The following is a 12,878-nucleotide window of genomic DNA, read 5'->3' as shown; positions in this document are numbered from 1 at the left end:
GGGATTTCGGGGTATCCAGGTTTCTGAGGAGGTTTTGGGGCACTCCCCAATTTCTTAGTGTGTCAGAGCTTCATGAGATTTTCCCCTCTCCTGCACCAGAAATATTCAGAGAGTTGTACTCACAGAGTCTGTAGGCATTGGGATGTTCCAGCTGTAGGAGATCACTGCAGGAGCTGCAGCTGCATTGTCCTGCAGCCAGAGGTTCCTGTGCCAAGGGCTGGGAGTGATTCTCCCCCAGTCACTTCTCAAACCCTTCGCAGCCCTGAGTGATTGAAGCTCTCTGTGCCTGTGTGCTGTCACAAAACTAAGAAAGTGTCCCCAGGCCCCAGCCAGAGCAGAGCACTGCAGGCAGTGATGACAGGTGGGGACAAAGAGAAGCCAAATCCTGGTGTCCTGGGGCACACAGCCTCTGTGCCACCAAGGGCTGTGAGGAGACACCTTGTCCTGAGGCCCTGGGGCCTCCTGGCTGTCCTGGGTTGAAGTATATTCTATCACCATCTTCATGAACTGTTGAAACCAGGTGAGGCAGTGCTCCTTGCCTCCTCCACTCTGGCTTATCTTCTGTTAATGGGCCCATCAGCACCTTTGCTACACAGCTCACAGATAACCCCCTCCTGGACTACCTCCTGTTAATGGGCCCATCAGGCCTTATCACATGACTCACCATCCCATTGTGAGATGCTCCGCCCAGAGGGAGGAACCAAGCATTCCAGCCTGGATATAAGCTGAGACTCTGATCACCAGAGGGATTCTTACCCACTGGATTCCCAGAGGACCTGAGCTACCAGGCCTTTCTACAGGATCACTGCTTCAGGAAGACCACCTTACCTGGACTGCTTCCATCAGTCCGCTCAGGTTGCATTCTGACCCTGTCAGTGGTCTTTTGTATTATTGCATCTATTTTATTTTACTTTCTTTTTTTTTTCCTATTAAATTGTATCTCTGACTTGGAGCCTCTCATTTGTTTTGCTTTCAAACCACTACATTTTTGGCGCCCAACGTGCGGCTCGAGGCATTGAGAAAAGTCAGAATTACAATTTTGTATTGAAGAAGACACCTGTTGGCTATGATGCTCAACATGCTTACATGTGTCTTATATCTATCTCTCTATAGTTTTCCACAACTGGGACACTATCTGCCAGTCTTAATGCTCCTGCATAGCCCAGGATATGGTACTAAAATTGCTTTATTGGTCTATTATGTCCATTGCTTGGTAAACTCCGAGGCAATGAACATCATTTAGAATATACACCCAGTTTTGTTTTCTTGTTCTGGTCTAGGATGCTACATCTGGGGCCTCAACAATCTCACCCAGCCCCTGTGGGGAGGGGTGAAGAATGATTTTTTCCAGCTTTTCAGGCATGACACAGCAGTTTTTGAAAATATGGAGTAGCCTCTGGATGCCAAGGACAGCATGATGTTGTTAGTCCTGCTTTGTCTTCTCTGCACGGCTCGCACCATGCTTAGAATCAAAACACTACATGGTGTGACACAGCGTGTTCTGAAGGAAGAGGAAGAGGGAAAAAGAAACAGAGCAACAGCATCAGTGTCTACACAGAGTGTCACAGAGGCGAAAGGAACCAAAGGCAAGGCAACAGTGTCCTCATCTACACAGACCATCACAGAGGAGAAAGAAGCCAAAAGTGAGGCAACAGTGTCCACATATATGCAGACTGTCACAGGGGAGAAAGGGACCAAAGGTGCCATCAGCATCTCCACACAAACCATCACCAAACCGGAACAGCCTAAACCAGTAGCAGCTGCCCCTGTTCAGAAGAAGAAATCAAGGACCAAATCAGTCCGCATAGTGACTGATGAGGGTGCAGCAGGACCTTCACACTCAGCAGAAGAGACAGAGCCAGAAATCATCACTCGCTCTCTATCTCTGGGTGAGCTGCGTGACCTGCGAAGGGAATTCACCCGCCAGACCAACGAGTCCATCCTGACCTGGCTGCTCCGCATCTGGGACGCTGCAGCCAATGACACCATTCTAGATGGAAGTGAGGCCAGGCAACTGGGATCGTTGTCCCGGGATGTGGTCATTGACCAAGGAATTGAGAAAAGTCAAGAACCTCTCAGCCTCTGGCAGCGACTGCTAACAAGTGTGAAGGATAGATACCTTTGTAAAGAAGACCTCCAAGTGCACCAAGAAAAATGGAACACAATAGAACAAGGTATCCGATGTCTGAGGGAATTGGCTGTGTTGGAGATCATTTTTTCAGAAGATGAGAGATTTCCTGAAAACCCAGATGGTGTCCAGTGCACATCATGGATGTGGTTGAGATTTGCACGGCTTGGACCCGAGATGTACTCACGTTACCTGGCAACACTGCAATGGAGGGGAGGTGAGGACAGGGTAGGTGTCTTGGCTAATAAACTAAGAATTTACGAGGACACTGTCACTGCCCCAGTTCGTACCCATGTCTCGTCTGTGGAAACAAGACTGGCTGAGCAAGTCCAGAACTTGATTGAAGAAGGCCATCAGAAACTGAAAAAAGAACTTAAGGAAGAAATTTACCATATCCAACCAGAGCCAATGAGAGTCTCTGCCATTAGGAGCAGGCGCTCCCCAGCCAGGGAGAGAGGATACACACCACGAGGTAACCTCTGGTCTTTTCTTCGGGAGCATGGAGAAGACATGAGGAAGTGGGATGGAAAACCCACCTCCTCCTTAGCAGCCCGGGTACGTGAACTGAAAAGAGAAACACCTACCACAAAGACCCCATCTAGAATCAATGTTGCTCCGGTCTCTCATGCACAGAACTCCAGACGGTACAAGAATGATGATATGACTGATCCTCTTGAAGGAACCTCAGAAACATATTTACAAGAAGAGAGCAATGTATGCCATGACCAGGAATAGGGGGGCCCTGCCTCTAGCCAGGTAGAGGAAAGGGACAATCGGATCTACTGGACTGTGTGGATCCGATGGCCTGGAACATCTGACCCACAAAGATATACGGCTCTGGTTGATACCGGTGCTCAGTGTACTCTGATGCCATCAAGGTACATGGGAGCGGAACCCATTTCCATTTCTGGGGTGACCGGAGGATCCCAGGAGCTGACTGTACTGGAAGCTGAAGTAGATCTAACTGGGAACGAATGGCAGAAACATCCCATTAGGACTGGTCCAGAGGCCCCATGCATTTTGGGCATAGACTATCTCAGAAATAGGTAGTTCAAAGACCCAAGAGGATACCGCTGGGTTTTTAGCATAGCTGCTCTAGAGACAGGAGGCATCAGACAACTGAGTACCTTGCCTGGACTCTCAGACGACCCCTCTGCTGTGGGACTACTGAAAGTTGAAGAACAACAGGTGCCGATCGCCAGAGCAACAGTGCACCGTCGGCAATATCGCACCGACAAAGACTCTGTAGTTCCCATCCATAAGATGATTCGTGAGCTGGAGAGCCAAGGGGTGGTAAGCAAGGCTTGTTCACCCTTTAACAGCCCTATATGGCCTGTGCGTAAGTCCAGTGGAGAATGGAGACTGACAGTGGATTACCGTGGCCTGAATGAAGTCACACCACCAGTGAGCGCTGCCGTACCAGACATGTTGGAGCTTCAGTATGAGCTGGAATCCAAGGCAGCAAAATGGTATGCGACCATTGATATTGCAAATACCTTTTTCTCCATTCCTCTGGCAGCAGAATGCAGGCCTCAGTTTGCCTTCACCTGGAGGGGCGTGCAGTACACCTGGAACCGACTGCCCCAAGGGTGGAAGCACAGTCCCACCATTTGCAATGGACTGATCCAGGCTGCACTGGAAAAAGGCGAGGCTCCAGAACACCTGCAATACATTGACGACATTATCATGTGGAAAAACACTGCAACGGAAGTCTTTAAGAAGGGAGAGAAGATCATTCAGATTCTCCTGAAGGCCGGCTTCGCCATCAAGAGGAGCAAAGTCAAGGGACCTGCTCGAGAGATCCAGTTTCTGGGAGTGAAGTGGCAAGATGGACGGCGTCAGATTCCCACCAAAGTCATCAATAAGATCACTGCAATGTCTCCACCGACCAACAAGAAGGAAACACAAGGTTTCCTAGGTGCCATAGGCTTCTGGAGGATGCACATTCCCGAGTATAGCCAAATCGTGAGCCCTCTCTACCTGGTTACCTGCAAGAAGAACGATTTCTACTGGGGCCCAGAACAGCAGCAAGCTTTCGCCCAGATCAAGCAGGAGATCACTCATGTGGTAGCCCTTGGCCCAGTCAGGACGGGATCAGAGGTGAAGAATGTGCTTTACTCTGCAGCCAGGAGCCATGGTCTGTCATGGAGCCTTTGGCAGAAGGTGCCGGGTGAGACTTGGGGACGACCACTGGGGTTCTGGAGCCGAAGCTACAGAGGATCCGAAGTCAACTACACTCCCACAGAGAAGGAAATCTTAGCTGCCTATGAAGGAGTCCAAGCTGCCTCAGAGGTGATTGGTACTGAAGCACAGCTGCTTCTGGCACCTCGACTACCGGTGCTGGGGTGGATGTTCAAGGGAAAGGTTCCTACCACACATCACACCACCGACACCACGTGGAGCAAATGGATCACCCTGATCACGCAGCGCACCCGTATTGGAAACCTGAATCGCCCTGGGGTTCTGGAAATTATAACAATCTGGCCTGAAGGTGAGACCTTTGGATTATCCTCTGAAGAAGAGGAGGAGCAAGTGACACGGGCCGAGGAAGCCCCACCATATAACGAGCTACCGGAGAGTGTGAGACGATATGCCCTTTTCACCGACGGTTCCTGCCGAATTGTGGGTGCTAACCGGAAATGGAAAACTGCTGTATGGAGCCCCACACGATGAGTTGCACAAGCTACCGAGGGAGAAGGTGGATCGAGTCAGGTCGCAGAGCTTAAAGCTGTCCAGCTGGCTTTGGATATTGCTGAACGAGAGAAGTGGCTGAGGCTCTGTCTCTACACTGACTCGTGGATGGTAGCTAATGCTCTGTGGGGATGGCTGGACCGCTGGAGAAAGGCCAACTGGCAGCGCAGAGGGAAACCCATCTGGGCTGCTGAGATTTGGCAGGACATCGCCACCCGAGTAGAAAAGCTGACCATGAAGGTTCGACACGTGGATGCGCACGTACCCAAGAGTCGGGCTAATGAAGAACATCATAACAATGAGCAGGTGGATCGAGCTGCCAAGGTGAAAATATCTCAGGTTGATCTAAACTGGCAGCACAAAGGAGAATTATTCCTAGCTCGTTGGGCTCATGATACCTCTGGTCATCAAGGGAGAGATGCAACATATCGATGGGCTCGTGACCGAGGGGTGGACATTACTATGGACAGCATCTCCCAGGCTATCCATGACTGCGAGACCTGTGCTGTGATCAAACAGGCCAAGCGAGTGAAGCCTCTGTGGTATGGTGGACGATGGTCAAAGTATAGGTATGGGGAAGCCTGGCAAATTGACTACATCACCCTTCCCCAAACCCGCCAAGGCAAGCGCTACGTGTTCACCATGGTGGAAGCAACCACTGGATGGCTGGAGACCTACCCTGTGCCTCATGCTACTGCCCGGAACACCATCTTGGGCCCAGAAAAGCAGATCCTGTGGAGACAAGGCACCCCTGAGAGAATTGAGTCAGACAACGAGACTCATTTCAAGAATGGCCTCATAAGCACTTGGGCCAGAGAACACGGAATCAAATGGATATACCATGTCCCATATCATGCACCAGGTGCCGGGAAGGTGGAACGCTGCAATGGACTGCTTAAAACTACCCTTAAGGCACCTGGCGGAGGGACCTTCAAAAATTGGGAACTGAACTTAGCGAAGGTCACCTGGATGGTCAATACACGAGGGTCCATCAATCGAGCTGGTCCTGCCCACTCTGAATCCTTGCACACAGTGGATGGAGATAGGGTCCCTGTGGTACACTGAGAGGTATGTTAGGAAAGACTGTTTGGATTAATCCCACCTCGGGCAAGGGCAAACCCATCTGTGGGGTTGTCTTTGCTCAAGGACCTGGTTACACTTGGTGGGTGATGCAAAAGGATGGGGAAACCCACTGTGTACCACAAGGAGACCTTATTTTAAGTGAGAACTGTGTGTAGGTTTTCATTGTATATATGTGTGTGTGTGTGTAGTTTAAGGAAAGTATTGATTTGGGATGATGTAGATGGTAATAGAATAAGGGGTGGATAATGTCCTGGGTTGAAGTATATTCTATCACCATCTTCATGAACTGTTGAAACCAGGTGAGGCAGTGCTCCCTGCCTCCTCCACTCTGGCTTATCTTCTGTTAATGGGCCCATCAGCACCTTTGCCATACGACTCACAGATAACCCCCTCCTGGACTACCTCCTGTTAATGGGCCCATCAGGCCTTATCACATGACTCACCATCCCATTGTGAGATGCTCCGCCCAGAGGGAGGAACCAAGCATTCCAGCCTGGATATAAGCTGAGACTCTGAACACCAGAGGGGTGCTTACCCACTGGATTCCCAGAGGACCTGAGCTACCAGACCTTTCTACAGGATCACTGCTTCAGGAAGACCACCTGACCTGGACTGCTTCCATCACTACGCTCAAGTTGTATTCTGACCCTGTCGGTGGTCTTTTGTATTATTGCATCTCTTTTATTTTACTTTTCTTTCTTTTTTTCCCCATTAAATTATATCTCTGACTTGGAGCCTCTCATTTGTTTTGCTTTCAAACCACTGCACTGTCACAGCCCCAGCAAGGCTGGGCACTGTCAGCCCCTTATTCTGCCCTCAGCATCCCCCTCCCATCCCAGTGGCCTCAAGGATGTGCTGGAAGGAGTCCTTGGGGAGCCTTGGTCAGGAATGGCCCTGGGGGGCTCCTAAATGCTCCCAGGGACTGCAGGTTCTTCAAAGGACTTTGGGTTTTGCTTTTGCCTTGGAGTCTCTGAGAGGTTTGTGCAATCATGGATTCCAATTGTCTGCTTTAATTAGTCTCTTGAGAGGCTTTGTCAGTAATGATCCTCAGCAGGGCTCAATAATGCTTCAAGGCACTTGAGTTATTTTAAGGCACTTTGTGTTTCCCTTTTAAAACTGACTCGGTGGGAGGTTTGGCATTCATGGCCTCTAATTATCTGCTTTAACTAGTCCCCTGGGATTCTTAGTCAGTAAAAACCCTCAGTGGGGCTCATTGGTACTTCAGGGTACTCAAAGTTCTTTAGGAACTACTCTTTGACAGAATCTGGATGCTGTGGGTGATAATTGGCCTCCAATTATCTGCTTTAATGTGACTCTTGAGATTCTTAGCCAGTAACAACACTCAGTTGGGCTCATTAATCCTTCAAGGTCCTCAGGTTAATTTAAGTACTTCTTTTTGCCACTGAGTCTCTGGGAGGTTTGTGCAATCATGACCTCCAATTATCTGCTTTAATGAGTCCATTTAGAGCTTTGCATTGACGCTCAGTGGGGCTCATTAATTCTTTGAGATACTCAAAGGGTTTAAGGTACTTTGTATTTTCCTTCCCACACTGAGTCTCTGAGAGGCTTTTGTGCAATCCTGGCCTCCAATTCTCTTCTCCAAGGATTCCATGAGGAGCCTGTTTTGGACATGGACCTAAGTGGGACCCATTAATGCGTCCAGGCACTTTTGGGTTTTATTCCAACTTTGACTCCTGGAAAGGTTTGTGCAATCTCCTCTCAGGCCCTGAGGTTCCAGGGCTCAGCACCAAAAGCACCACGGGGCTCATTAGGATCGAAAAAGTCCTGACAAACCATGGCTGTGCCTTGATTTCCCTCTGGTCGGGTGTAGTTCATTAGGAAGTCTTTTTTCCTAGAGTTATTGAGAAATATTTCAAAGAGCCTCAAATAAACCCACATTCCTATTTTCAAAGGTGTATTTGTTTTGTTTAGACAAGAGATGATTGCAGAATTCAGTGGCAGAAATTAACCCAGAAAGTCTCCCAAGAAGACTTGCCTACTCACAGAAGTTGTGCGTTGAGCTCTGACCCAGTGTGGACAACCTTCCTCCACATTCCCCAACCCTATCCTGTCTCCCCTCACTCACCTGGGAACTGCTTTACTTGAAAAACTGGCTGCACACAATCAAAGAGGGGTTTTCTTCCTTTTTTAGCAATCTAAAACTCCTAAATTTGACAATCTCCTCAAGAGTTTTCCAAGCCCAAGGGGCCACCAAAGAGGTTCCCCTTCCCCAAGGCAGAGCCATGCAAGGAATGATTTAGACACAGAAGAAGTTCTACAATAAAAACAAATCCAGAGTTGGCTGAAGGCAGAATTAAAAAAAATCTCCTGAAGGACAGACAAGCTCTGAACTCCTTGCAACTCCAAGCTGCAGGTGGGTTGTTGGGAGGTGTGTGAGTGAGCCCAGAGTGAGGGGAAGGGAAATGCAGAGAGCCCTGGAAGTGCTTCTGTGCACACAGGCTGTGGGGAAGGACACTGCAGGCCTGGCCTGGGCCAGGAGTGAGGCTGGATCATCATTCCAAGCTGCCCAGGGCCATGGCAAGGGGCTGTGGCCATGGACACTGGCCTGAGCCCAGTGCCTGGGCCCCTTGCTCAGGGCTGGTGTCAGTGGCCAGAGCCAGAATGGATCCCTTGCTGGGGGCTGTGCCATGACCACCTGCCCTGTGCCGCGCTGGCTGCTCAGGCGCCGCGGAACCAGCAGCAAACGCCACTGCCAGGGCCAAAGGCAGCTCAGCCAGACAGAAAGGGGCAGTGCTGGGCACTGTTTCCATGGCAGCCCTCACTGGGACACCACACCTGGCTCACCTGTCCTGGCAATTGCCATGGAAAGCTCTTGTGGGGACAGATGCTGGCACCGGGACACAGCTGGGGCCGGGTGCTGAGCACAGGGCTGATCACACAGAGATAATTTTGTTCTTGCTGAGCTCACACAGAGCCAAGGCCTTTCCTGCCCCTTGTCCGGCCACGCTGGGGAGGGGCTGGGGGTGTGGGGGAGGTTAGGAGGGGCCACAGCCAGGACAGGGGATCCCAAGTGACCCCAGGGATACCCCAGACCACAGGACATCATGCGCAGTGTATTAAGTGGGGAGAACAAGGAGGAAGGGGTGACATTTGGAGTGAGGGGTTTTGTCTTCCCAGGAAACACTTAGGCAGGATGGGGCCCTGTTTCACCAGAGGGCAGGGTCAGCACCAAAGACACAGACACCAACTTAAGGAATTGTGTCATTTATATAATGCAAAGCTGCAAAGAATTACAAAAGGATGAGCTCAGAAAAGCCCATAATCATTAGCAAAGAATTACAAAAGGAGCTCAGCAATGCATCCAGTCATTACTACCAGATTGCCTCTATTGATTTAGAAAGATCCATGACCAGTTACCCTCAGACTTTACCATCATCTTGATCCACACATCAGCTGGGAGAAGCCAAGGACTGCAGAGCCTCTCCCAGACACTAGGAATTCCTGCAGGTGCCTCCACCTTTGCAGGAAACAAGTCCTCCAACCCCACTGGGAGAGGCCCCAGCTTTTACACTGTTAAACAAACATGCTGACATCACTTCTAGTACAGGAATAACTGGCTTCATTCTCCTGTTTGGCTTCTCTCAAAGCCTGGCCAGGGCTCAAGGAGGAACCAAGGGAGTTGACTTAGATCCTTCACCCCCAAACGAAGCCAGATGGGGTCTTGTCTGATTTTCCAACACAGAAAGGGAAATCCACATTTCACCACTGAACAGATACAGAGATCATTTTGGTAATAGTGCTCCATTAATGAGCGGACAAAGATAACCTTGGGATGGAAGGTTTATCTAGAGGTCAGCGTTGCCTCAGGGCCTGTTGTTCAGGCTTCAGTCAGGACCTGCTGGACAGGCCTCAGTTTTTCAAATGGTCCTTTGACCTACAGGTGAACGACAACCTTCATAAAAATTCTTTCAAAACCAGAGTCTTAGATTTAGGTATTAGGCACAAAAGTGTCGCCTCTTGTCTTCAATTACGTGCTGCTCAAGTTCATTACTCAGAGCTATAATTCACTTGCCTTTTAAAACATGCCTAATGAGATGCTTTTCTCTGTTATTTATCAAATCCCCCCTTTTTTTCTCGAGACTTTTCTTTTTTTCTTTTTAGACAGTCTCAGCATTCCATTTCCCAGCACAAAGTGTCACAACAAGTCTAACATGGAATCATAACACACCAAGTGCTCACAGTGCAATGATTACAGTCACTGCCACAAATACATTTCACAGCAGCCTCCAATTTCATAGCCATGAGGCCAATCCCACCCAGAAAAATTGTCTTCTTCCTGCCACTCTTCTATTGCTCTTTCTATCAATTTTATTTCTCCTTGATGATCTGCATCAATTCCTCCTCCCATGACATGAACACTTTGCAAGGCCAAGCTCCAGTGAGCAGTTATCCAGCCAAAGTGTCCTGCAGGAATCTGAATTCCTATTCCAGTGTTGATAACTCTCATTTGCTTCTGATTTATCCTAATTATTTCTAATGCATGAAGGTCCAGCCCTGCAGCCTCTGGGGTGGCCTGTCAGGGGCCATTGCACCCAGAACAATTTCCCAGGAGGTCAAAGTCTCCCTGTCCATGGTTGTATTTGCAAACTGGGTGCAGCCGAGCACACCTAGGGGGTTTCCATTTCCCCAGTGGGGCCATTGTTAAGGCTCTGGAGTCTATCTGGGAGATGGGTTTTCCATCAGGACAGGTTCCCATCTCCTCCTTTTTCCAACTCCTCTTTTAACAACTTCTTCTTCCATTCAACCAATCATTCCGCATGGGGATTGTCTGGGATATGAACAACCCAGCAGTTTTAATCACTGTGTTTTTCACAGTAACAGACAAAGCATTCTGCATCACAGAATCAGCAAACCCTGTAGAAATAGCCAATTTCATCCCTTCCTCCTTTTTTCATTGTATACAATCTCAGAAGATTGACCACTGACAATTGGGTCCTGGCCAATGCTTTTCTGTAGGATATTTAGTGTAACATCCTTGAGCAGCCAAAGGTATGAAATTAGTATTGTCAGCACTATTTCACATTATTATTATTTTCTATGTATTTCATATGTAGATAAAGACATACAGATATTAACATAGAAAGATATTTAAATATAGAAATAAACATATATATATATATTTATAAATATTTATTTATAAAAATGTATAGAAGTTCTGCTATATTTTAAATATGAATGGTTATTTATTACCTTAATATTTTTTCATTTGCACAAGTGCATCTGAGCTCAGGACTGAAATGTTCTTCTGTCGCTCCATGTGGGAGTGTTTCAACAATAATTGTTCCTTCTCTAAGTGCTGTTTCCAATGTGCTCTTAACAAAATTCAGCTTTGTCCTCCAAACTCCAAAAAGTTCTGTTCCTTTTTCCATATGCAACTTTTGGATGCATTTTAAGACATCCAGTGGTTCAGCTTCTTTTAACCGACTCCCCCATGGCTTGCACTGTGCTCAGTACTCAGCCCACTCCAGAGCCACAAAAGTTTAGAGAAGGTCTTCCATTCCCATAATTTCTGGTGGGACCGATTCCTTACATTTACCTTTAAAAAGTGACATTTTGGTGTGATCTGGCCAGGCTATGCCAATGTTGTTTTACCAGTTGGCAGGGTCAGCACCAAAGACACAGACATCACCTGAAGGAATTGACCAACTGACGTGCATTTTACTCTAGTTCAAAGCAGCAAAGGAGCACAGAAAGAGCAGCTCAGCAATGCACGCAGTCATCACTACCAAGGATTGCCCACAGTGATTGAGAAAGATCCATCACCAGTTACCCTCAGCCTTTCCCATCACCCACACACACACATCAGCTGGGGAAACTGTCACAGCCAAGGACTGCAGAGCCTCTCCCGGACACTGGGAACTCCTGCAGGTGCCTCCAGCCACAGGTGAGGCTCCAACCTGGCTGGGAGAGGGCCCAGCTCTGACAGTGCTGAATAAACACACTGACAGCACTCCTAGAGTGGGAACATCTGGATTCATCCTCCTCTTGGGTTCCTCCCAAAGCCTGGCCAGGGCCAAGGAGGAACCAAGGGAGATGACTTTGACCATCCAGCCCCAAACAAGGCCAGATGTCAGATTTCATGGCCTTGTCCAGCTTCTAAAGACAGAAAAGTTGATATATGTTTTACTAATGAGTGGGTACATCTAACACAATGCTAATGATCATGCATATTTTGTTAGGGAGCAGACACAAAGATGACCTTTGGCTGGAAGGTTCATCCAGAGGCCACCTTTGGCTCAGGGCCGGTAGTTCAGGCCTCACTCAGGCCTCCTGTCCTGGTTGAGTGCTGGGCTTGACACTGTTGGGTGACTGGCTGGACTGGATGAGCTCAGAGGTCTTTTCCAACAGAAATGATTCTGTAATTCCAGGATTCTATCAGCTGGATTCAGCTAGATCCATGTTAGCAGCATTTATTTGCTCAGATAGTCTTCTCTTGCTCAGCTCCTGTGGCCTAAGGCTTCAGCTCCTTTAGCTCCGGTGCTAAGCTGTTCATGCTGAGACAACTCAGAGAGAAGAATACAGTTCATCCAATTCCTTCTGGAACACAGACAGGGGAGGGTGTGGAAACAAGAACAATGTTTGGTGTGGCCTCCTCTCTGCCCTTCACGCCTTTGAGTGCTCTGAAACAGCTGAGAGCTTTCTCCAAGAGTGCAATGAAGCAGCTGTTCCTGCTCCCAGGTCTGGCTCTCTCCAGAAAACTCAGTTATTTAGTTTGTAAATGTGCTGATGGCATTGATGCATCTTACTGGCGTCAGTAATCATTTCTAAAAAGATTTTGCGTTTTTTTTCCAATACTGTTATTTTACATTTAGGTGAAAATTGATGTGAAACAAGAGGAAATTGCTTTGTGCCCTTCCAGCTCCAAGCAGGACTGGGAATCTAAACCCTGTCACATCCCAAATCCTTTAGAAGACGCCCTTCCTTCTCACTGTCAGGGGTTTCTTAAAGATGCAAA

General features: G+C 48.4%; 1 protein-coding gene across 1 annotated transcript in view; it reads left to right on the top strand.

Annotated features, from left to right (window-relative positions):
• The window catches only part of LOC136294288 (zinc finger protein 665-like), a 113,537-nt gene that overhangs the window by 19,937 nt on the left and 80,722 nt on the right, over positions 1 to 12,878 (top strand).

The sequence above is a fragment of the Chamaea fasciata genome, unplaced genomic scaffold, assembly GCF_029207755.1.
Source record: "Chamaea fasciata isolate MVZ Bird 193981 ecotype frontalis unplaced genomic scaffold, bChaFas1.0.hap1 SCAF_9, whole genome shotgun sequence".
In the NCBI taxonomy this organism is placed as follows: Eukaryota; Metazoa; Chordata; class Aves; order Passeriformes; family Sylviidae; genus Chamaea; species Chamaea fasciata.
Note: the sequence above shows the minus strand (reverse complement) of the source record. Positions and strands in the feature narration are given on the sequence as shown.